Source organism: Carcharodon carcharias, chromosome 11, assembly GCF_017639515.1.
Source record: "Carcharodon carcharias isolate sCarCar2 chromosome 11, sCarCar2.pri, whole genome shotgun sequence".
Classification (NCBI taxonomy): Eukaryota; Metazoa; Chordata; class Chondrichthyes; order Lamniformes; family Lamnidae; genus Carcharodon; species Carcharodon carcharias.
In genome coordinates this window covers 167,204,415-167,229,879 of record NC_054477.1, presented here as the reverse complement: position 1 = coordinate 167,229,879, position 25,465 = coordinate 167,204,415, and positions in this window count along the sequence as shown.

Here is a 25,465-nt window from a genome sequence, read left to right as displayed (position 1 = left end):
CTTTTTGAGACATGGTTGTCTTGGTGTTTGAGACTTGGTGGTCTTGGTGTTTGAGACCTGGTACACTTGGTGTTTGCGAGCTGGTGCCTATGATTTTTGACAGCTGCTGCCTTTGATGTTTAAGACCTAATGCTCTTAGTATTTGAGACCTGGTTGTCTTGGTGATTGAGAACTGGTGCTCTTGCTTTTTGAGACCTGCTGCTCTTTGTTTTTGAGAACTGGTGCTCTTGGTGTTTGAGACCTGGTGCTCTTGGTGTTTGAGACATGATGCTCTTGGTGTTTGAGACCCTGCTCTTGGTGTTTGAGACCTTTTGATACTAGTGTTTGAGATCTGGTGCTCTTGGTTTTTGAGACCTGGTGATTTTGTTGTTTGAGGCCTGGTGCTCTTGGTGTTTGAGACGTGGTACCCTTCGTGTTTGTGACCTGGTGCTCTTGGTGTTTGAGATCTGTTGTTTTTCTTGTTTGAGAACAGGTGCTATTGGTTTTTGAGGGATGGTGCTATTGGTGTTTGAGACCTAGTGATCTTGTTGTTTATGTCCAGGAGATTTTAGTTTTTGAGACCTGGTGCTCTTGGTGTTTGAGATCAGGTGGTCTTGGTGTTTGAGATCTGGTGCTATTGATGTTTGCGACCTGGTGCACTTGGCGTTTGAGACCTGGTGGCCTTGGTATTTGAGACCTGATGCTCTTGGTGTTTCAGACCTTGTACACTTGGTGTTTGAGACCTGGTTGTCTTGGTTTTTGAGACATGGTGCTCTTGGTGTTTGAGACCTGGTGCACTTGGTGTTTGAGACCTTGTTGTCTTGGTGTTTGAGACATGGTACTCTTGGTATTTGAGACCTGTTTCACTTGGTGTTTGAGAGCTGGTGCTCTTGGTGTTTGAGATCTGGTGCTCTTGGTGTTTGAGACCTGCTGTTCTTGATGTTTCAGACCTGGTGTACTTGGTGTTTGAGACCTGGTTGTCTTGGTGTTTGAGACCTGCTGCTCTTCGTGTTTGCGTCCTGGTTCTCTTGGTTTTTGGGACCTGGTGCTCTTGCTGTTTGAGACCTGGTGCTCTTCATGTTTGAGACCTAGTGCTCTTGGTGTTTGAGACCTGGTTTTCTTGGTGTTTGATACCCGGTGCTCTTAGCATTTGAGACCTGCTGATCTTGGTGTTTCCCACGTGGTTGTCTTGGTGTTTGAGAGCTGGTGCTCTTGGTGTTTCAGACCTGGTGCTCTTGGTGTTTGTGACCTGCTGCTTCTTGTTGTTTGAGTCCTGGTGCTCTTGTTGCTGGTGACCGGGTTGTCATGGTGTTTGACACCTGGTGCTCTTAGCATTTGAGACCTGCTGTTCTTCGTGTTTCCCACGTGGTTGTCTTCGTGATTGAGAGCTGGTGCTCTTGGTGTTTCAGACCTGGTGCTCTTGTTGTTTAAGACAGGGTTGTCTTGGTGTTTGAGATCTGGTGCTCTTGGCGTTTGAGACCTGCTGATTTTGGTGTTTGGGACCTCGTTGCCTTGGCGTTTGAGACCTGGTGCTCTTGTTGTTTGAGACCGGGTTGTCGTTGTGTTTGAGACCTGGTGCTCTTGGTGTTTGAGACCTGCTGCTGTTGATGTTTGAGACCTCATGCTCTTGGCTTCTTAGACCTGGTGATCTTGGTGTTTGCGAGCTTGTGCTCTTGTTGTTTGAGACCTGATTGTCTGGGTGATTGAGACTGGTTGTCTTTGTGTTTGAGGCCAGGTGCTCTTGGTGTTTGAGTCTTTGTGGTCTTGGTTTTTGAGACCTAGTTGTCTTGGTGTTTGAGAGCTGCTGCTATTGGTTTTTCATAGGTGGTGCTATTGGCGTGGGAGTCCTGGTGATCTTGTTTTTTCTGACCAGGTGATTTTAGTGTTTGAGACCAGATGCTCTTGGCCTTTGAGCCCTGGTGGTCTTGGTGTTTGTGACCTAGTGGTCTTGGTGTTTGAGATCTAATGCTATTGGTTCTTGAGACCTGGTTCTCTTGGTTTTTGAATCATGGTTGTCTTGGTGTTTGAGACCTGGTGGTCTTGGTGTTTGACAACTGGTGCTCTTGGTGTTTGAGACGTGGTACACTTGGTGTTTGAGACTTTGTTGTCTTGGTGTTTGAGACATGCTGCTCTTGGTGTTTGAGACCTGCTGCTCTTGGTGTTTGAGACTTGGTGGTCTTGGTGTTTGAGACCTGGTATACTCGGTTTTTGAGACGTGGTACCCTTGGTTTTGGAGACCTGGTGCTCTTGTTGTTTGAGACGTCGTGCTCATGGTGTTTGAGACCAGGTGCTCATCGTGTTTGGGACGTGGTGCTCTTGCTGTTTGAGACCAGGTGCTCATGGAGTTTGGGACCTGGTGGTCTTGGTGTTTGAGACCTGGTGCACTTGGTGTTTGAGACGTTGTACTCTTGGTCTTTAAGAGCTGGTGCTCTTCGTGTTTGAGAGGTGGTGCTCTTGGTGTTTGAGACATGGTGCTCTTGGTGTTTGAGACCTGGTGATCTTGATGTTTCAGACCTGGTGCTCTTTGTGTTTGAGAGCTGGTTGTGTTGGTGTTTGAGAGCTGGTGCTCTTGGTTTTTGAGACCTGGTACACTTGGTGTTGGAGAGCTGTTGCTCTTGGTGTTTGAGACCTGGTGCTCTTGGTGTTTAAGACCTTGTGCTCTTCGTTTTTGAGTCCTGCTTGTCTTGGTGTTTGATACCTGGTGCTCTTTGTGTTTGAGACCTGGTGCTCTTGGTGTTTGAGCCCTGGTGCTCTTGGTGTTTGAGACCTGGTGCTCTTGGTTTTTGGGACCTGGTGGTCTTGATGTTTGAGACTTGGTGCTCTTGGTTTTTGAGACCTGGTACACTTGCTGTTTGAGACATGGTTGTCATGGTGTTTGAGACTTGGTGCTCTTGGTGTTTGAGACCTAGTACACTTGGTGTTTGAGACATGGTTGTCATGGTGTTTGAGACTTGGTGCTCTTGGTTTTTGAGACCTGGTACACTTGCTGTTTGAGACATGGTTGTCATGGTGTTTGAGACTTGGTGCTCTTGGTGTTTGAGACCTAGTACACTTGGTGTTTGCGAGCTGGTGCCTATGATTTTTGACAGCTGCTGCTCTTGATGTTTAAGACCTGATGCTCTTAGTATTTGAGACCTGGTTGTCTTGGTGATTGAGAACTGGTGCTCTTGCTTTTTGAGACCTGGTGCTCTTGGTGTTTGAGACCTGATGCTCTTGGTGTTTGAGACCTGCTGCTCTTGGTGTTTGAGACCTTTTGATCCTAGTGTTTGAGATCTGGTGCTCTTGGTTTTTGGGACCTGGTGATTTTGTTGTTTGAGGCCTGGTGCTCTTGGTGTTTGAGACGTGGTACCCTTCGTGTTTGAGACCTGGTGCTCTTGGTGTTTGAGACCTGTTGTTTTTCTTGTTTGAGTCCAGGAGCTATTGGTTTTTGAGGGATGGTGCTATTGGTGTTTGAGACCTGATGATCTTGTTGTTTATGTCGAGGAGATTTTAGTTTTTTGAGAACTGGTGCTCTTGGTGTTTGAGACCTGGTGGTCTTGGTGTTTGAGATCTGGTGCTTTTGATGTTTGAGACCTGGTGCTCTTGTTGTTTTAGAACTGGTGCTCTTGGTGTTTGAGACGTGATGCACTTGGTGTTTGATTCTTGCTGATCTTGGTGTTTGGGACCCCGTTGTCTTAGTGTTTTAGAGCTGGTGTTCTTGGTGTTCTAGTCCTGGTGCTCTTGTTGTTTAAGTCCCGCTTCCCTTGGTGTTTGAGACCTCGTGCTCTTGTTGTTTGAGAAGTGTTGTAGCGGTGTTTGAGACCTGGTGCTCCTGGTGTTTGAGAGCTGCTGCTGTTGTTGTTTGAGACCTGGTGCTTTTGGTGTTTTAGACCTGGTGATCTTGGTGTTGGAGAGCTGGTGCTCTTGTTGTTTGAGACCTGATGGTTTTGGTGACGGAGACCCGCTTGTCTTGGTGTTTGAGACAATGTGCTCTTGGTGTTTGAGACATTGTGATATTGCTGTTGGAGACCTGGTTGTCTTGTTGTTTGAGAGCTGGTGCTATTGGTTTTTGAGGGATGTTGCTATTGGTGTTTGAGACCTGGTGATCTTGTTGTTTATGTCCAGGAGATTTTAGTTTTTGAGACCTGGTGCTCTTGTTGTTTGAGACCTGGTGGTCTTGGTGTTTGAGAACTGGTTGTCTTGCTGTTTGAGATCTGGTGCTCTTGTTGTTTTAGAACTTGTGCTCTTGGTGTTTGAGACCTGGTGCACTTCGTGTTTGAGACCTTGTTGTCTTTGTGTTTGAGATCTGGTGATTTTGGTCTTTGAGACCTCTTTCACTTGGTGTTTGAGAGCTCGTGCTCTTGGTGTTTGAGACCTGGTGCTCTTGGTGTTTGAGACCTGCTGCTCTTGATGTTTCAGACCTGCTACCCTTGGTGTTTGAGACCTGGTTGTCTTGGTGTTTGAGACCTGCTGCCCTTGGTGTTTGAGACCTGCTGCTCTTCGTGTTTGCGACCTGGTGCTCTTGCTGTTTGAGAACTGGTGCTCTTCATGTTTGAGACCTAGTGCTCTTGGTGTTTGAGACCTGGTGCTCCTGGTGTATGAGACGTGGTTTGTCGTGGTATTTGAGACCTGGTGGTCTTGGTGTTTTAGACCTGATGCTCTTGGTGTTTGACTCCTTGTTGTCTTGGCGTTTGAGACCTGCTGATTGGTGTTTTGGACGTGGTTGTCTTGTTGTTTGAGAGCTGGTGCTCTTGTTGTTTTCGACCTGTTGCTCTTGGTGTTTGAGCCCTGCTGCCTCTTGGTGTTTGAGACCTGGTGCTCTTTTTGTTTTACACCGGGCTGTCTTGGTGTTTGAGATCTGGTGCTCTTGGTGTTGGAGTCCTGCATCTGTTGGTGTTTGAGACCAGGTGCTCTTGGTGTTTTAGACCTCGTGATCTTGGTGTTTGTGAGCTGGTGTTCTTGGTGTTTGAGATCTGGTGGTCTTGGTGATTGAAACCTCGTTTTCTTTTTGTTTGAGACTTGGTGCTCCTGGTGTTTGAGAGCTTGTGATCTTGGTGTTTGAGACCTGGTTGCCTTGTTGTTTTAGAGCTGCTGCTATTGGTTTGTGAGAGATGGTGCTATTGGTGCTTGAGACCTGGTGATCTTGTTGTTTGTGACCAGGTGATTTTGGTGTTTGAGACCTGGTGCTCTTGATTTTTGAGCCCTCGTGGTGTTGGTGTTTGAGACCTGGTGGTCTTGGTGTTTGAGATCTGGTGCTATTGATGTTTGAGAACTTGTGCGCTTGGTGTTTGGGACCTGATGGTCTTGGTGTTTGAGACCTGGTGCTCTTGGTGTTTGAGACCTGGTGCTCTTGGTGTTTCAGACCTGGTACACTTGGTGTATGAGACCTGGTTGTCTTGGTTTTTGAGACATGGTGCTCTTGGTGTTTGAGAGCTGGTGCTCTTGGTGTTTGAGATCTGGTGCTCTTGGTGTTTGAGACCTGCTGCTCTTGATGTTTCAGACCTGGTGCACTTGGTGTTTGCGACCTGGTTGTCTTGGTGTTTGAAACCTGCTGCTCTTCGTGTTTGCGACCTGGTTCTCTTGGTTTTTGGGACCTGGTTCTCTTGCTGTTTGAGACCTGGTGCTCTTCATGTTTGAGACCTACTGCTCTTGGTGTTTGAGACCTGGTTGTCTTGGTGTTTGAGACCTGGTGCTCTTAGCATTTGAGACCTGCTGATCTTGGTGTTTCCCACGTGGTTGTCTTGGTGTTTGAGAGCTGGTGCTCTTGCTGTTTCAGACCTGGTGCACTTGGTGTTTGTGACCTGCTGCTTTTTGTTGTTTGAGTCCTGGTGCTCTTGTTGCTGTTGACCGGGTTGTCTTGGTGTTTGACCCCTAGTGCTCTTAGCATTTGAGACCTGCTGATCTTGGTGTTTCCCTTGTGGTTGTCTTCGTGTTTGAGAGCTGGTGCTCTTGGTGTTTCAGACCTGCCGCTCTTGTTGTTTGAGACCGGGTTGTCGTGGTGTTTGAGACCTGGTGCTCTTGGTGTTTAAGACCTACTGCAGTTGGTGCTTGAGACCTGGTGCTCTTGGTGTTTTAGACCTGGTGATCTTGGTGTTTGCGAGCTGGTGCTCTTGGTCTTTGAGACCTGGTGGTCTTGGTGTTTTAGATCTGGTGCTTTTGATGCTTGAGACCTGGTGCTCTTGGTGTTTTAGACCTGGTGATCTTGGTGTTTGCGAGCTTGTGCTCTTGGTGTTTGAGACCTGGTGGTCTTGGTGTTTGAGATCTGGTGCTATTGATGTTTGAGAACTGGTGCGCTTGGCGTTTGTAACCTGGTGGTCTTGGTATTTGAGACCTGTTGCTCTTGGTTTTTGAGACCTGGTTTTCTTGGTGTTTCAGACCTTGTACACTTGGTGTTTGAGACCTGGTTGTCTTGGTTTTTGAGAAATGGTGCTCTTGGTGTTTGAAACCAGCTGCACTTGGTGTTTGAGACCTTGTTGTCTTGGTGTTTGAGACATGGTGCTCTTGGTATTTGAGACCTGTTTCAATTGGTGTTTGAGAGCTGGTGCTCTTGGTGTTTGAGATCTGGTGCTCTTGGTGTTTGAGACCTGCTGCTCTTGATGTTTCAGACCTGGTGCACTTGGTTTTTGAGACCTGCTTGTCTTGGTGTTTGAGACCTGCTGCTCTTCGTGTTTGCGACCTGGTTCTCTTGGTTTTTGGGACCTGGTGCTCTTGCTGTTTGAGACCTGGTGCTCTTCATGTTTGAGACCTAGTGCACTTGGTGTTTGAGACCTGGTTGTCTTGGTGTTTGAGACCTGGTGCTCTTAGCATTTGAGACCTGATGATCTTGGTGTTTCCCACGTGGTTGTCTTGGTGTTTGAGAGCTGGTGCTCTTGGTGTTTCAGACCTGGTGCTCTTGGTGTTTGTGACCTGCTGCTTCTTGTTGTTTGAGTCCTGGTGCTCATGTTGCTCGTGACCGGGTTGTCTTGGTGTTTGACCCCTGGTGCTCTTAGCATTTGAGACCTGCTGTTCTTGGTGTTTCCCACGTGGTTGTATTCGTGTTGGAGAGCTGGTGCTGTTGGTGTTTCAGACCTGTTGCTCTTGTTGTTTATGACAGGGTTGTCTTGGTGTTTGAGATCTGGTGCTCTTGTTGTTTGAGTCCTGCTGATTTTGGTGTTTGGGACCTCTTTGCCTTGGCGTTTGAGACCTGGTGCTCTTGTTGTTTGAGACCGGGTTGTTGTGGTGTTTGAGACCTGGTGCTCTTGGTGTTTGAGACCTGCTGCTGCTGATGTTTGAGACCTCGTGCTCTTGTTGTCTTAGACCTGGTGATCTTGGTGTTTGCGAGCTTGTGCTCTTGTTGTTTGAGACCTGATTGTCTTGGTGATTGAGACTGGTTGTGTTTGAGACAAGGTGCTCTTGGTGTTTGAGACTTTGTGATATTGCTGTTGGAGACCAGGTTGTCTTGGTGTTTGAGAACTGGTGCTATTGGTTTTTGAGGGTTGTTGCTATTGGTGTTTGAGACCTGGTGATCTTGTTGTTTATGTCCAGGAGATTTTAGTTTTTGAGACCTGGTGCTCTTGTTGTTTGAGACCTGGTGGTCTTGGTGTTTGAGAACTGGTTGTCTTGCTGTTTGAGATCTGGTGCTCTTGTTGTTTTAGAACTTGTGCTCTTGGTGTTTGAGACCTGGTGCACTTCGTGTTTGAGACCTTGTTGTCTTGGTGTTTGAGATCTGGTGCTCTTGGTCTTTGAGACCTCTTTCACTTGGTGTTTGAGAGCTGGTACTCTTGGTGTTTGAGACCTGGTGCTCTTGGTGTTTGAGACCTGCTGCTCTTGATGTTTCAGACCTGCTACCCTTGGTGTTTGAGTCCTGGTTGTCTTGGTGTTTGAGACCTGCTGCTCTTGGTGTTTGAGACCTGCTGCTCTTCGTGTTTGCGACCTGGTGCTCTTGCTGTTTGAGACCTGGTGCTCTTCATGATTGAGAACTATTGCTCTTGGTGTTTGAGACCTGGTGCTCTTGGTGTATGAGACGTGGTTTGTCGTGGTATTTGAGACCTGGTGCTCTTGGTGCTTGAGACGTGGTGCACTTGGTGTTTGAGACCTGCTGATCTTGGTGTTTGGGACCTCGTTGTCTTAGTGTTTTAGAGCTGGTGTTCTTGGTGTTCTAGTCCTGGTGCTCTTGTTGTTTGAGACCCACTGCCCTTGGTGTTTGAGACCTGGTACTCTTGTTGTTTGAGACGTGTTGTAGCGGTGTTTGAGACCTGGTGCTCCTTTTGTTTGAGAGCTGCTGCTGTTGTTGTTTGAGACCTGGTGCTTTTGGTGCTTTAGACCTGGTGATCTTGGTGTTGGAGAGCTGGTGCTCTTGTTTTTTGAGACCTGATGGTGTTGGTGACGGAGACCCGATTGTCTTGGTGTTTGAGACAAGGTGCTCTTGGTGTTTGAGACATTGTGATATTGCTGTTGGAGACCTGGTTGTCTTGATGTTTGAGAGCTGGTGCTATTCGTTTTTGAGGGATGTTGCTATTGGTGTTTGAGACCTGGTGATCTTGTTGTTTATGTCCAGGAGATTTTAGTTTTTGAGAACTGGTGCTCTTGTTGTTTGAGACCTGGTGGTCTTGGTGTTTGAGACCTGGTTGTCTTGGTGTTTGAGATCTGGTGCTCTTGTTGATTTAGAACCTGTGCTCTTGGTGTTTGAGACCTGGTGCACTTCATGTTTGAGACGTTGTTTTCTTTGTGTTTGAGATCTGGTGCTTTTGGTCTTTGAGACCTCTTTCACTTGGTGTTTGAGAGCTCGTGCTCTTGGTGTTTGAGACCTGGTGCTCTTGGTGTTTGAGACCTGCTGCTCTTGATATTTCAGACCTGCTGCCCTTGGTGTTTGAGACCTGGTTGTCTTGGTGTTTGAGACCTGCTGCCCTTGGAGTTTGAGACCTGATGCTCTTCGTGTTTGCGACCTGGTTTTCTTGCTGTTTGAGAACTGGTGCTCTTCATGTTTGAGACCTAGTGCTCTTGGTGTTTGAGACCTGGTGCTCCTGGTGTATGAGACGTGGTTTGTCGTGGTATTTGAGACCTGGTGCTCTTGGTGTTTGAGACCTGTTGCTCTTGGTGTTTGAGACCTGGTGCTCTTGGTGTTTGAGACCTGGTGCTCTTAGCATTTGAGACCTGCTGATCTTCGTGTTTCCCATGTGGTTTTCTTGGTGTTTGAGAGCTGGTGCTCTTGGTGTTTTAGACCTGGTGCTCTTGGTGTTTTATAGCTGGTGCTCTTGGTGTTCTAGTCCTGGTGCTCTTGGTGTTTGAGACCCACTGCCCTTGGTATTTGAGACCTGGTGTTCTTGTTGTTCGAGACATGTTGTTGTGGCGTTTGAGACCTGGTGCTCCTTGTGTTTGAGACCTGCTGCTGTTTATGTTTGAGACCTGGTGCTTTTGGTGTTTGAGACCTGGCGATCTTCTTGTTTGAGGCCTGGTGCTCTTGGTGTTTAAGACCTGGTGGTCTTGGTGTTTGAGACCTGGTACACTTGGTGTTTGAGACATGGTACCCATGGTGTTTGAGACCTGGTGCTCTTGGTGATTGAGTCTTGTTGCTCTTCGTGTTTGAGAACTGGTGCTCTTGGTTTTTGAGGAATCGTGCTATTGGTGTTTGAGATTTGGTGATCTTGTTGTTTATGTCCAGGAGATTTTAGTTTTTGAGACCTGGTGCTCTTGTTGTTTGAGAACTGGTGGTCTTGTTGTTTGAGATCTGGTGCTCTTGTTGTTTTAGAAGGGGTGCTCTTGGTGTTTGAGACGTGGGGCACTTGGTGTTTGAGACCTGCTGATCTTGGTATTTGGGACCTCGTTGTCTTGGTGTTTTAGAGCTGGTGCTCTTGGTGTTCTAGTCCTGGAACTCTTGGTGTTTGAGACATGGTTGTCTTGGTGTTTGAGACCTGATGCTCTTGATGCTTGAGACCTGGTGCTCTTGTTGTTTGAGAACTGGTGGTCTTGTTGTTTGAGATCTGTTGCTCTTGTTGTTTTAGAACGGGTGCTCTTGGTGTTTGAGACGTGGGGCACTTGGTGTTTGAGACCTGCTGATCTTGGTATTTGGGACCTCGTTGTCTTGGTGTTTTAGAGCTGGTGCTCTTGGTGTTCTAGTCCTGGAACTCTTGGTGTTTGAGACATGGTTGTCTTGGTGTTTGAGACCTGATGCTCTTGATGCTTGAGACCTGGTGCTCTTGGTGTTTGAAACTTGGTGCTCCTGGTGTTTGAGACGTGGTTGTCTTGGTATTTGAGACCTGGTGCCCTTGGTGTTTTATACCTGGTGCTCTTGGTGTTTGACACCTGGTTGTCTTGGCGTTTGAGACCAGTTCATCTTGGTGTTTCGGACGTGGTTGTCTTGGTGCTTGAGAGCAGCTGCTCTTGTTGTTTTCGACCTGTTGCTCTTGGTGTTTGAGCCCTGCTGCCCCTTGGTGTTTGAGACCTGGTTCTCTTTTTGTTTTAGACCGGGTTGTCTTGGTGTTTGAGACCTGGTGCTCTTGGTTTTGGAGTCCTGCAGTTGTTGGTGTTTGAGACCTGGTGCTCTTGGTGTTTTAGACCTCGTGATCTTGGTGTTTGTGAGCTGGTGTTCTTGGTGTTTGAGATCTGGTGGTCTTGGTGATTGAGACCTCGTTTTCTTTTTGTTTCAGACCTTGTGCTCCTGGTGTTTGAGAGCTTGTGATCTTGGTGTTTGAGACCTGGTTGTCTTGTTGATTTAGAGCTGCTGCTATTGGTTTGTGAGAGATGGTGCTATTGGTGCTTGAGACCTGGTGATCTTGTTGTTTGTGACAAGGTGATTTTCGTGTTTGAGACCTGGTGCTCTTGATTTTTGAGCCCTTGTGGTGTTGGTGTTTGAGTCCTGGTGGTCTTGGTGTTTGAGATCTGGTGCTATAGATGTTTGAGAACTGGTGCGCTTGGTGTTTGAGACCTGGTGGTCTTGGTGTTTGAGACCTGGTGCTCTTGGTGTTTGAGACCAGGTGCTGTTGGTGTTTCAGACCTGGTACACTTGGTGTTTGAGACCTGGTTGTCTTTGTTTTTGAGACATAGTTTTCTTGGTGTTTGAGACCTGGTGCACTTCGTGTTTGAGACCTTGTTGTCTTGGTGTTTGAGACATGCTGCTCTTGGTGTTTGAGACCTGCTGCTCTTGGTGATTGAGACTTCGTGGTCTTGGTGTTTGAGACCTGGTACACTTGGTTTTTGGGACGTGGTACTCTTGGTGTTTAAGAGCTGGTGCTCTTCGTGTTGCAGACGTGGTGCTCTTGGTGTTTGAGACATGGTGCTCTTGGTGTTTGAGACGTCGTACTCTTGGTGTTTAAGAGCTGGTGCTCTTCGTGTTTGAGACGTGGTGCTCTTGGTGTTTGAGAACCGGTGCACTTGGTCTTGGAGAACTGTTGCTCTTGGTGTTTGAGACCATCTGCTCTTGGTGTTTAAGACCTTGTGCTCTTCGTTTTTGAGTCCTGCTGGTCTTGGTGTTTGATACCTTGTGCTCTTTGTGTTTGAGACCTGGTGCTCTTCATGTTTGAGCCCTGGTGCTCTTGGTGTTTGAGATTGGTGATCTTGGTTTTTGGGACCTGGTACACTTGCTGTTTGAGACATGGTTGTCTTGTTGTTTGAGACCTGGTGCCCTTGGTGTTTGAGACCTGGTGCACTTGGTGTTTGCGAGCTGCTGCTCTTGGTTTTTGAGAACTGGTTGCCTTGGTGTTTGAGATCTGGTGCTCTTGTTGTTTTAGAAGTTGTGCTCTTGGTGTTTGAGACGTGGTGCACTTGGTGTTTGAGACCTTGCTGTCTTGGTGTTTGAGACATGGTGCTCTTGGTTTTTGAGACCTGTTTCAATTGGTGTTTGAGAGCTGGTGCTCTCGGTGTTTGAGACCTGCTGCTCATGATGTTTTAGACCTGGTGCACTTGGTGTTTGAGTCCTGGTTGTCTTGGTGTTTGAACCTGATGCTCTTGGTGTTTGAGAACTGCTGCTCTTCGTGTTTGAGACCTGGGTCTCTTGGTGTTTGAGACCTGGTGCACTTGCTGTTTGAGACCTGGTGCTCTTCATGTTTGAGACATAGTGCTCTTGGTATTTGAGAACTGGTGCTCCTGGTGTTTGAGACCTGTTGCTCATGTTGTTTGAGACCTGGTTGTCTTGGTGTTTGAGACCTGGTGCTCGTACCATTTGAGACCTGCTGATCTTGGTGTTACCCACGTGGTTGTCTTGGTGTTTGAGAGCTGGTGCTCTTGGTGTTTTAGACCTGGTGCTCTTCGTGTTTGTGACCTGCTGCTTCTTGGTGTTTGAGTCCTGGTGCTCTTGTTGTTTGAGAGCGGGTTGGCTTGGTGTTTGAGATCTGCTGCTCTTGGCGTTTGAGACCTGCTGATCTTGGTGTTTGGTACCTCGTTGCCTTGGCGTTTGAGAGCTGGTGCTCTTCGTGTTCTCGTCCTGGTGCTCTTGGTGTTTGAGACCTGCTGCCTCTTGTTGTTTGAGACCTGGTGCTCTTGCTGTTTGAGACCGGGCTGTCGTGGTGTTTGAGACATGGTGCTCTTGGTATTTGAGACCTGTATCACTAGGTGTTTGAGAGCTGGTGCTCTTGGTGTTTGAGATCTGGTGCTCTTGGTGTTTGAGACCTGCTGCTCTTGATGTTTCAGACCTGGTGCACTTGGTGTTTGAGACCTGGTTGTCTTGGTGTTTGAGACCTGCTGCTCTTCGTGTTTGCGACCTGGTTCTCTTGGTTTTTGGGACCTTTTGCTCTTGCTGTTTGAGACCTGGTGTTCTTCATGTTTGAGAACTAGTGCTCTTGGTGTTTGAGACCTGGTGCTCCTGGTGTTTGTGACGTGGTTGTCGTGGTATTTGAGACCTGGTGCTCTTGGTGTTTGAGACCTGTTACTCTTGTTGTTTGAGACCTGGTTGTCTTGTTGTTTGAGACCTGGTGCTCTTACCATTTGAGACCTGCTGATCTTGGTGTTTCCCACGTGGTTGTCTTGGTGTTTGAGAGCTGGTGCTCTTGGTGTTTTAGACCTGGTGCTCTTCGTGTTTGTGACCTGCTGCTTCTTGGTGTTTGAGTCCTGGTGCTCTTGTTGTTTGAGAGCGGGTTGGCTTGGTGTTTGATTTCTGCTGCTCTTGGCGTTTGAGACCTGCTGATCTTGGTGTTTGGTACCTCGTTGCCTTGGCGTTTGAGAGCTGGTGCTCTTGGTGTTCTCGTCCTGGTGCTCTTGGTGTTTGAGACCTGCGGCCTCTTGTTGTTTGAGACCTGGTGCTCTTGTTGTTTGAGACCGGGCTGTCGTGGTGTTTGAGACATGGTGCTCTTGGTATTTGAGACCTGTATCACTTGGTGTTTGAGAGCTGGTGCTCTTGGTGTTTGAGATCTGGTGCTCTTGGTGTTTGAGACCTGCTGCTCTTGATGTTTCAGACCAGGTGCACTTGGTGTTTGAGACCTGGTTGTCTTGGTGTTTGAGACCTGCTGCTCTTCGTTTTTGCGACCTGGTTCTCCTGGTTTTTGGGACCTGGTGCTCTTGCTGTTTGAGACCTGGTGCTCTTCATGTTTGAGAACTAGTGCTCTTGGTGTTTGAGACCTGGTGCTCCTAGTGTTTGGGACGTGGTTGTCGTGGTATTTGAGACCTGGTGCTCTTGTTTTAGGAGACCTGTTGCTCTTGGTTTTTGAGACCTGTTTGTCTTGGTGTCTGAGACCTGGTGCTCTTAGCATTTGAGACCTACTGATCTTGGTGTTTCCCACGTGGTTATCTTGGTGTTTGAGAGCTGGTGCTCTTGGTGTTTCAGACCTGGTGCTCTTGGTGTTTGTGACCTGCTGCTTCTTGTTGTTTGAGTCCTGGTGCTCTTGTTGTTTGAGAGCGGGTTGTCTTGATGTTTGAGATCTGGTGCTCTTGGCGTTTGAGACCTGCTGATCTTGGTGTTTGGGACCTCGTTGCCTTAGCGTTTGAGAGCTGGTGCTCTTCGTGTTCTCCTCCTGGTTCTCTTGGTGTTTGGGACCTGCTGCCTCTTGTTGTTTGAGACCTGGTGCTCTTGTTGTTTGAGAACGGGTTGTCGTGGTGTTTGAGACCTGGTTCTCTTGGTGTTTGAGACCTACTGCTGTTGGTGTTTGAGACCTGGTGCTCTTGGTGTTTTAGACCTGGTGATCTTGGTGTTTGCGAGCTTGTGCTCTTGGTGTTTGAGACCTGATTGTCTTGGTGATTGAGACTGGTTGTCTTTGTGTTTGAGACCTGGTGCTCTTGGTTTTTGAGACCTTGTGATCTTGGTGTTTGAGACCTGGTGCTCTTCGTTTTTGAGTCCTGCTGGTCTTGGTGTTTGATACCTTGTGCTCTTTGTGTTTGAGACCTGGTGCTCTTCATGTTTGAGCCCTGGTGCTCTTGGTGTTTGAGATTGGTGATCTTGGTTTTTGGGACCTGGTACACTTGCTGTTTGAGACATGGTTGTCTTGTTGTTTGAGACCTGGTGCCCTTGGTGTTTGAGACCTGGTGCACTTGGTGTTTGCGAGCTGCTGCTCTTGGTTTTTGAGAACTGGTTGCCTTGGTGTTTGAGATCTGGTGCTCTTGTTGTTTTAGAAGTTGTGCTCTTGGTGTTTGAGACGTGGTGCACTTGGTGTTTGAGACCTTGCTGTCTTGGTGTTTGAGACATGGTGCTCTTGGTTTTTGAGACCTGTTTCAATTGGTGTTTGAGAGCTGGTGCTCTCGGTGTTTGAGACCTGCTGCTCATGATGTTTTAGACCTGGTGCACTTGGTGTTTGAGTCCTGGTTGTCTTGGTGTTTGAACCTGATGCTCTTGGTGTTTGAGAACTGCTGCTCTTCGTGTTTGAGACCTGGGTCTCTTGGTGTTTGAGACCTGGTGCACTTGCTGTTTGAGACCTGGTGCTCTTCATGTTTGAGACATAGTGCTCTTGGTATTTGAGAACTGGTGCTCCTGGTGTTTGAGACCTGTTGCTCATGTTGTTTGAGACCTGGTTGTCTTGGTGTTTGAGACCTGGTGCTCGTACCATTTGAGACCTGCTGATCTTGGTGTTACCCACGTGGTTGTCTTGGTGTTTGAGAGCTGGTGCTCTTGGTGTTTTAGACCTGGTGCTCTTCGTGTTTGTGACCTGCTGCTTCTTGGTGTTTGAGTCCTGGTGCTCTTGTTGTTTGAGAGCGGGTTGGCTTGGTGTTTGAGATCTGCTGCTCTTGGCGTTTGAGACCTGCTGATCTTGGTGTTTGGTACCTCGTTGCCTTGGCGTTTGAGAGCTGGTGCTCTTCGTGTTCTCGTCCTGGTGCTCTTGGTGTTTGAGACCTGCTGCCTCTTGTTGTTTGAGACCTGGTGCTCTTGCTGTTTGAGACCGGGCTGTCGTGGTGTTTGAGACATGGTGCTCTTGGTATTTGAGACCTGTATCACTAGGTGTTTGAGAGCTGGTGCTCTTGGTGTTTGAGATCTGGTGCTCTTGGTGTTTGAGACCTGCTGCTCTTGATGTTTCAGACCTGGTGCACTTGGTGTTTGAGACCTGGTTGTCTTGGTGTTTGAGACCTGCTGCTCTTCGTGTTTGCGACCTGGTTCTCTTGGTTTTTGGGACCTTTTGCTCTTGCTGTTTGAGACCTGGTGTTCTTCATGTTTGAGAACTAGTGCTCTTGGTGTTTGAGACCTGGTGCTCCTGGTGTTTGTGACGTGGTTGTCGTGGTATTTGAGACCTGGTGCTCTTGGTGTTTGAGACCTGTTACTCTTGTTGTTTGAGACCTGGTTGTCTTGTTGTTTGAGACCTGGTGCTCTTACCATTTGAGACCTGCTGATCTTGGTGTTTCCCACGTGGTTGTCTTGGTGTTTGAGAGCTGGTGCTCTTGGTGTTTTAGACCTGGTGCTCTTCGTGTTTGTGACCTGCTGCTTCTTGGTGTTTGAGTCCTGGTGCTCTTGTTGTTTGAGAGCGGGTTGGCTTGGTGTTTGATTTCTGCTGCTCTTGGCGTTTGAGACCTGCTGATCTTGGTGTTTGGTACCTCGTTGCCTTGGCGTTTGAGAGCTGGTGCTCTTGGTGTTCTCGTCCTGGTGCTCTTGGTGTTTGAGACCTGCGGCCTCTTGTTGTTTGAGACCTGGTGCTCTTGTTGTTTGAGACCGGGCTGTCGTGGTGTTTGAGACATGGTGCTCTTGGTATTTGAGACCTGTATCACTTGGTGTTTGAGAGCTGGTGCTCTTGGTGTTTGAGATCTGGTGCTCTTGGTGTTTGAGACCTGCTGCTCTTGATGTTTCAGACCAGGTGCACTTGGTGTTTGAGACCTGGTTGTCTTGGTGTTTGAGACCTGCTGCTCTTCGTTTTTGCGACCTGGTTCTCCTGGTTTTTGGGACCTGGTGCTCTTGCTGTTTGAGACCTGGTGCTCTTCATGTTTGAGAACTAGTGCTCTTGGTGTTTGAGACCTGGTGCTCCTAGTGTTTGGGACGTGGTTGTCGTGGTATTTGAGACCTGGTGCTCTTGTTTTAGGAGACCTGTTGCTCTTGGTTTTTGAGACCTGTTTGTCTTGGTGTCTGAGACCTGGTGCTCTTAGCATTTGAGACCTACTGATCTTGGTGTTTCCCACGTGGTTATCTTGGTGTTTGAGAGCTGGTGCTCTTGGTGTTTCAGACCTGGTGCTCTTGGTGTTTGTGACCTGCTGCTTCTTGTTGTTTGAGTCCTGGTGCTCTTGTTGTTTGAGAGCGGGTTGTCTTGATGTTTGAGATCTGGTGCTCTTGGCGTTTGAGACCTGCTGATCTTGGTGTTTGGGACCTCGTTGCCTTAGCGTTTGAGAGCTGGTGCTCTTCGTGTTCTCCTCCTGGTTCTCTTGGTGTTTGGGACCTGCTGCCTCTTGTTGTTTGAGACCTGGTGCTCTTGTTGTTTGAGAACGGGTTGTCGTGGTGTTTGAGACCTGGTTCTCTTGGTGTTTGAGACCTACTGCTGTTGGTGTTTGAGACCTGGTGCTCTTGGTGTTTTAGACCTGGTGATCTTGGTGTTTGCGAGCTTGTGCTCTTGGTGTTTGAGACCTGATTGTCTTGGTGATTGAGACTGGTTGTCTTTGTGTTTGAGACCTGGTGCTCTTGGTTTTTGAGACCTTGTGATCTTGGTGTTTGAGAACTGGTTTCTTGGTGTTTGAGAGCTGCTGCTATTGCTTTTTGAGAGGTGGTGCTATTGGCGTTTGAGTCCTGGTGATCTTGTTGTTTGTGACCAGGTGATTTTAGTGTTTGAGACCTGATGCTCTTGGCCTTTGACCCCTGGTGGTCTTGGTGTTTGTGACCTGGTCGTCTTGGTGTTTGAGAACTGATGCTATTGGCTTTTGAGACCTGGTGCTCTTGGATTTTGATACAAGGTTGTCTTGGTGTTTGAGACCTGGTGCTCTTGGTGTTTGACAACCGCTGCTCTTGGTGTTTGAGATGTGGTAATCTTGGTGTTTGAGAGTTTGTTGTCTTGGTGTTTGAGACATGCTGCTCTTGGTGTTTGAGTCTTGGTGGTCTTGGTGTTTGAGACATGGTACACTCGGTTTTTGAGACGTGGTACCCTTGGTTTTGGAGACCTGGTGCTCTTGTTGTTTGAGACGTCGTGCTCTTGGTGTTTGAGACCAGGTGCTCATGGAGTTTGGGACCTGGTGCTCCTGCTGTTTGAGACCTGGTGCTCTTGGTGTTTGAGACGTCGTACTCTTGGTGTTTAAGAGCTGGTGCTCTTCGTGTTTGAGACCTGGTGCTCTTGGTGTTTGAGACTTGGTGCTCTTGGTGTTTGAGACCTGGCGATCTTGATGTTTCAGACCTGGTGCTCTTTGTGTTTGAGAGCTGGTTGTGTTGGTGTTTGAGACCTGGTGCTCTTGGTTTTTGAGACCTGGTACACTTGGTGTTGGAGAGCTGTTGCTCTTGGTGTTTAAGACCTTGTGCTCTTCGTTTTTGAGTCCTGCTTGTCTTGGTGTTTGATACCTGGTGCTCTTTGTGTTTGAGACGTGATGCGCTTGATGTTTGAGCCTTGGGGCTCTTGGTGTTTGAGACCTGGTGCTCTTGGTGTTTGAGACCTGGTACCCTTGGTGTTTGCGAGCTGGTGCTCTTGGTTTTTGAGAACTGGTTGCCTTGGGGTTTGAGATCTGGTGCTCTTGTTGTTTTAGACCTTGTGCTCTTGGTGTTTGAGACGTGGTGCACTTGGTGTTTGAGACCTTGCTGTCTTGGTGTTTGAGACATGGTGCTCTTGGTTTTTGAGACCTGTTTCAATTGGTGTTTGAGAGCTGGTGCTCTCGGTGTTTGAGACCTGCTGCTCATGATGTTTCAGACCTGGTGCACTTGGTGTTTGAGTCCTGGTTGTCTTGGTGTTTGAGACCTGATGCTCTTGGTGTTTGAGACCTGCTGCTCTTCGTGTTTGCGACCTGGTTCTCTTGGTGTTTGAGACCTGGTGCACTTGCTGTTTGAGACCTGGTGCTCTTCATGTTTGAGACATAGTGCTCTTGGTGTTTGAGACCTGGTGCTCCTGGTGTTTGTGACATTGTTGTCGTGGTATTTGAGACCTGGTGCTCTTGGTGTTTGAGACCTGTTGCTCATGTTGTTTGAGACCTGGTTGTCTTGGTGTTTGAGACCTGGTGCTCTTACCATTTGAGACCTGCTGATCTTGGTGTTACCCACGTGGTTGTCTTGGTGTTTGAGAGCTGGTGCTCTTGGTGTTTTAGACCTGGTGCTCTTCGTGTTTGTGACCTGCTGCTTCTTGGTGTTTGAGTCCTGGTGCTCTTGTTGTTTGAGAGCGGGTTGGCTTGGTGTTTGAGATCTGCTGCTCTTGGCGTTTGAGACCTGCTGATCTTGGTGTTTGGTACCTCGTTGCCTTGGCGTTTGAGAGCTGGTGCTCTTGGTGTTCTCGTCCTGGTGCTCTTGGTGTTTGAGACCTGCTGCCTCTTGTTGTTTGAGACCTGGTGCTCTTGTTGTTTGAGACCGGGCTGTCGTGGTGTTTGAGACATGGTGCTCTTGGTATTTGAGACCTGTATCACTAGGTGTTTGAGAGCTGGTGCTCTTGGTGTTTGAGATCTGGTGCTCTTGGTGTTTGAGACCTGCTGCTCTTGATGTTTCAGACCTGGTGCACTTGGTGTTTGAGACCTGGTTGTCTTGGTGTTTGAGACCTGCTGCTCTTCGTGTTTGCGACCTGGTTCTCTTGGTTTTTGGGACCTTTTGCTCTTGCTGTTTGAGACCTGGTGCTCTTCATGTTTGAGAACTAGTGCTCTTGGTGTTTGAGACCTGGTGCTCCTGGTGTTTGTGACGTGGTTGTCGTGGTATTTGAGACCTGGTGCTCTTGGTGTTTGAGACCTGTTACTCTTGTTGTTTGAGACCTGGTTGTCTTGTTGTTTGAGACCTGGTGCTCTTACCATTTGAGACCTGCTGATCTTGGTGTTTCCCACGTGGTTGTCTTGGTGTTTGAGAGCTGGTGCTCTTGGTGTTTTAGACCTGGTGCTCTTCGTGTTTGTGACCTGCTGCTTCTTGGTGTTTGAGTCCTGGTGCTCTTGTTGTTTGAGAGCGGGTTGGCTTGGTGTTTGATTTCTGCTGCTCTTGGCGTTTGAGACCTGCTGATCTTGGTGTTTGGTACCTCGTTGCCTTGGCGTTTGAGAGCTGGTGCTCTTGGTGTTCTCGTCCTGGTGCTCTTGGTGTTTGAGACCTGCTGCCTCTTGTTGTTTGAGACCTGCTGCCTCTTGTTGTTTGAGACCTGGTGCTCTTGTTGTTTGAGACCGGGCTGTCGTGGTGTTTGAGACATGGTGCTCTTGGTATTTGAGACCTGTATCACTAGGTGTTTGAGAGCTGGTGCTCTTGGTGTTTGAGATCTGGTGCTCTTGGTGTTTGAGACCTGCTGCTCTTGATGTTTCAGACCTGGTGCACTTGGTGTTTGAGACCTGGTTGTCTTGGTGTTTGAGACCTGCTGCTCTTCGTGTTTGCGACCTGGTTCTCTTGGTTTTTGGGACCTTTTGCTCTTGCTGTTTGAGACCTGGTGCTCTTCATGTTTGAGAACTAGTGCTCTTGGTGTTTGAGACCTGGTGCTCCTGGTGTTTGTGACGTGGTTGTCGTGGTATTTGAGACCTGGTGCTCTTGGTGTTTGAGACCTGTTACTCTTGTTGTTTGAGACCTGGTTGTCTTGTTGTTTGAGACCTGGTGCTCTTACCATTTGAGACCTGCTGATCTTGGTGTTTCCCACGTGGTTGTCTTGGTGTTTCAGAGCTGGTGCTCTTGGTGTTTTAGACCTGGTGCTCTTCGTGTTTGTGACCTGCTGCTTCTTGGTGTTTGAGTCCTGGTGCTCTTGTTGTTTGAGAGCGGGTTGGCTTGGTGTTTGATTTCTGCTGCTCTTGGCGTTTGAGACCTGCTGATCTTGGTGTTTGGTACCTCGTTGCCTTGGCGTTTGAGAGCTGGTGCTCTTGGTGTTCTCGTCCTGGTGCTCTTGGTGTTTGAGACCTGCTGCCTCTTGTTGTTTGAGACCTGGTGCTCTTGTTGTTTGAGACCGGGCTGTCGTGGTGTTTGAGACATGGTGCTCTTGGTATTTGAGACCTGTATCACTTGGTGTTTGAGAGCTGGTGCTCTTGGTGTTTGAGATCTGGTGCTCTTGGTGTTTGAGACCTGCTGCTCTTGATGTTTCAGACCAGGTGCACTTGGTGTTTGAGACCTGGTTGTCTTGGTGTTTGAGACCTGCTGCTCTTCGTTTTTGCGACCTGGTTCTCTTGGTTTTTGGGACCTGGTGCTCTTGCTGTTTGAGACCTGGTGCTCTTCATGTTTGAGAACTAGTGCTCTTGGTGTTTGAGACCTGGTGCTCCTAGTGTTTGGGACGTGGTTGTCGTGGTATTTGAGACCTGGTGCTCTTGTTTTAGGAGACCTGTTGCTCTTGGTTTTTGAGACCTGTTTGTCTTGGTGTCTGAGACCTGGTGCTCTTAGCATTTGAGACCTACTGATCTTGGTGTTTCCCACGTGGTTATCTTGGTGTTTGAGAGCTGGTGCTCTTGGTGTTTCAGACCTGGTGCTCTTGGTGTTTGTGACCTGCTGCTTCTTGTTGTTTGAGTCCTGGTGCTCTTGTTGTTTGAGAGCGGGTTGTCTTGATGTTTGAGATCTGGTGCTCTTGGCGTTTGAGACCTGCTGATCTTGGTGTTTGGGACCTCGTTGCCTTAGCGTTTGAGAGCTGGTGCTCTTCGTGTTCTCGTCCTGGTTCTCTTGGTATTTGGGACCTGCTGCCTCTTGTTGTTTGAGACCTGGTGCTCTTGTTGTTTGAGAACGGGTTGTCGTGGTGTTTGAGACCTGGTTCTCTTGGTGTTTGAGACCTACTGCTGTTGGTGTTTGAGACCTGGTGCTCTTGGTGTTTTAGACCTGGTGATCTTGGTGTTTGCGAGCTTGTGCTCTTGGTGTTTGAGACCTGATTGTCTTGGTGATTGAGACTGGTTGTCTTTGTGTTTGAGACCTGGTGCTCTTGGTTTTTGAGACCTTGTGATCTTGGTGTTTGAGACCTGGTTTCTTGGTGTTTGAGAGCTGCTGCTATTGCTTTTTGAGAGGTGGTGCTATTGGCGTTTGAGTCCTGGTGATCTTGTTGTTTGTGACCAGGTGATTTTAGTGTTTGAGACCTGATGCTCTTGGCCTTTGAGCCCTGGTGGTCTTGGTGTTTAAGAGCTGGTGCTCTTCGTGTTTGAGACCTGGTGCTCTTGGTGTTTGAGACTTGGTGCTCTTGGTGTTTGAGACCTGGCGATCTTGATGTTTCAGACCTGGTGCTCTTTGTGTTTGAGAGCTGGTTGTGTTGGTGTTTGAGACCTGGTGCTCTTGGTTTTTGAGACCTGGTACACTTGGTGTTGGAGAGCTGTTGCTCTTGGTGTTTGAGATCTGCTGCTCTTGGTGTTTAAGACCTTGTGCTCTTCGTTTTTGAGTCCTGCTTGTCTTGGTGTTTGATACCTGGTGCTCTTTGTGTTTGAGACGTGATGCTCTTGATGTTTGAGCCTTGGGGCTCTTGGTGTTTGAGACCTGGTGCTCTTGGTTTTTGGGACCTGGTGGTCTTGATGTTTGAGACTTGGTGATCTTGGTGTTTGAGACCTGGTACACTTGCTGTTTGAGACATGGTTATCTTGTTGTTTGAGACCTGGTGCTCTTGGTGTTTGAGACCTGGTACCCTTGGTGTTTGCGAGCTGGTGCTCTTGGTTTTTGAGAACTGGTTGCCTTGGGGTTTGAGATCTGGTGCTCTTGTTGTTTTAGACCTTGTGCTCTTGGTGTTTGAGACGTGGTGCACTTGGTGTTTGAGACCTTGCTGTCTTGGTGTTTGAGACATGGTGCTCTTGGTTTTTGAGACCTGTTTCAATTGGTGTTTGAGAGCTGGTGCTCTCGGTGTTTGAGACCTGCTGCTCATGATGTTTCAGACCTGGTGCACTTGGTGTTTGAGTCCTGGTTGTCTTGGTGTTTGAGACCTGATGCTCTTGGTGTTTGAGACCTGCTGCTCTTCGTGTTTGCGACCTGGTTCTCTTGGTGTTTGAGACCTGGTGCACTTGCTGTTTGAGACCTGGTGCTCTTCATGTTTGAGACATAGTGCTCTTGGTGTTTGAGACCTGGTGCTCCTGGTGTTTGTGACATTGTTGTCGTGGTATTTGAGACCTGGTGCTCTTGGTGTTTGAGACCTGTTGCTCTTGTTGTTTGAGACCTGGTTGTCTTGGTGTTTGAGACCTGGTGCTCTTACAATTTGAGACCTGCTGATCTTGGTGTTACCCACGTGGTTGTCTTGGTGTTTGAGAGCTGGTGCTCTTGGTGTTTTAGACCTGGTGCTCTTCGTGTTTGTGACCTGCTGCTTCTTGGTGTTTGAGTCCTGGTGCTCTTGTTGTTTGAGAGCGGGTTGGCTTGGTGTTTGAGATCTGCTGCTCTTGGCGTTTGAGACCTGCTGATCTTGGTGTTTGGTACCTCGTTGCCTTGGCGTTTGAGAGCTGGTGCTCTTGGTGTTCTCGTCCTGGTGCTCTTGGTGTTTGAGACCTGCTGCCTCTTGTTGTTTGAGACCTGGTGCTCTTGTTGTTTGAGACCGGGCTGTCGTGGTGTTTGAGACATGGTGCTCTTGGTATTTGAGACCTGTATCACTAGGTGTTTGAGAGCTGGTGCTCTTGGTGTTTGAGATCTGGTGCTCTTGGTGTTTGAGACCTGCTGCTCTTGATGTTTCAGACCTGGTGCACTTGGTGTTTGAGACCTGGTGTCCTTCGTGTTTGAGACCTGCTGCTCTTCGTGTTTGCGACCTGATGCTCTTGCTGTTTGAGAACTGGTGCTCTTCATGTTTGAGACCTAGTGCTCTTGGTGTTTGAGAGCTGGTGCTCCTGTTGTATGAGACGTGGTTTGTCGTGGTATTTGAGACCTGGACTTCTTGGTGTTTGAGAACTGTTGCTCTTGGTGTTTGAGACCTGGTTGTCTTGGTGTTTGAGACCTGGTGCTCTTATCATTTGAGACCTGCTGATCTTCTTGTTTCCCACGTGGTTTTCTTGGTGTTTGAGAGCTGGTGCTCTTGGTGTTTTAGACCTGGTGCTCTTGGTGTTTTATTGCTGGTGCTCTTGGTGTTCCAGTCCTGGTGGTCTTGGTGTTTGAGACCCGCTGCCCTTGGTATTTGAGACCTGGTGTTCTTGTTGTTCGAGACATGTTGTTGTGGTGTTTGAGACCTGGTGCTCCTTGTGTTTGAGACCTGCTGCTGTTTATGTTTGAGACCTGGTGCTTTTGGTGTTTGAGACCTGGCGATCTTCTTGTTTGAGGCCTGGTGCTCTAGGTGTTTAAGACCTGGTGGTGTTGGTGTTTGAGACCTGGTACACTTGGTGTTTGAGACATGGTACCCATGGTGTTTGAGACCTGGTGCTCTTGGTGATTGATTATTGTTGCTCTTCGTGTTTGAGAACTGGTGCTCTTGGTTTTTGAGGGATCGTGCTATTGGTGTTTGAGATTTGGTGATCTTTTTGTTTATGTCCAGGAGATTTTAGTTTTTGAGACCTGGTGCTCTTGGTGTTTGAGACCTGGTGGTCTTGGTGTTTGAGATCTGGGGCTTTTGATGTTTGAGACCTGGTGCTCTTGTTGTTTGAGAACTGGTGGTCTTGTTGTTTGAGATCTGGTGCTCTTGTTGTTTTAGAACTGCTGCTCTTGGTGTTTGAGACGTGGTGCACTTGGTGTTTGAGACCTGCTGATCTTGGTATTTGGGACCTCGTTGTCTTGGTGTTTTAGAGCTGGTGCTCTTGGTGTTCTAGTCCTGGAGGTCTTGGTGTTTGAGACCTGGTTGTCTTGGTGTTTGAGACCTGATGCTCTTGATGTTTGAGACCTGGTGCTCTTGGTGTTTGAAACCTGGTGCTCCTGGTGTTTGAGACGTGGTTGTCTTGGTATTTGAGACCTGGTGCCATTGGTGTTTTATTTGGTGCTCTTGGTGTTTGTCACCTGGTTGTCTTGGCGTTTGAGACCAGCTGATCTTGGTGTTTCGGACGTGGTTGTCTTGGTGTTTGAGAGCAGCTGCTCTTGTTGTTTTCGACCTGTTGCTCTTGGTGTTTGAGCCCTGCTGCCTCTTGGTGTTTGAGACCTGGTGCTCTTTTTGTTTTAGACCGGGTTGTCTTGGTGTTTGAGACCTGGTGCTCTTGGTGTTTTAGATCTCGTGATTTTGGTGTTTGTGAGCTGCTGTTCTTGGTGTTTGAGATCTGGTGGTCTTGGTGATTGAGACCTCGTTTTCTTTTTGTTTCAGACCTTGTGCTCCTGGTGTTTGAGAGCTTGTGATCTTGGTGTTTGAGACCTGGTTGTCTTGTTGTTTTAGAGCTGCTGCTATTGGTTTGTGAGAGATGGTGCTTTTGGTGCTTGAGACCTGGTGATCTTGTTGTTTGTTACAAGGTGATTTTGGTGTTTGAGACCTGGTGCTCTTGATTTTTGAGCCCTTGTGGTGTTGGTGTTTGAGACCTGGTGGTCTTGGTGTTTGAGATCTGGTGCTATAGATGTTTGAGAACTGGTGCGCTTGGTGTTTGAGACCTGGTGGTCTTGGTGTTTGAGACCTGGTGCTCTTCGTGTTTGAGACCAGGTGGTCTTGGTGTTTCAGACCTGGTACACTTGGTGTTTGAGAACTGGTTGTCTTTGTTTTTGAGACATGGTGCTCTTGGTGTTTGAGACCTGGTGCACTTGGTGTTTGAGACCTTGTTGTCTTGGTGTTTGAGACATGCTGCTCTTGGTGTTTGAGACCTGCTGCTCTTGGTGATTGAGACATCGTGGTCTTGGTGTTTGAGACCTGGTACACTTGGTTTTTGGGACGTGGTACTCTTGGTGTTTAACAGCTGGTGCTCTTCGTGTTTGAGACGTGGTTCTCTTGGTGTTTGAGACATGGTGCCCTTGGTGTTTCAGACGTCGTACTCTTGGTGTTTAAGAGCTGGTGCTCTTCGTGTTTGAGACGTGGTGCTCTTGGTGTTTGAGACCTGGTGCACTTGGTCTTGGAGAACTGTTGCTCTTGGTGTTTGAGACCAGCTGCTCTTGGTGTTTAGGACCTTGTGCTCTTCGTTTTTGAGTCCTTGTCTTGGTGTTTGATACCTTGTGCTCTGTGTGTTTGAGACCTGGTGCTCTTCATGTTTGAGCCCTGGTGCTCTTGGTGTTTGAGATTGGTGCTCTTGG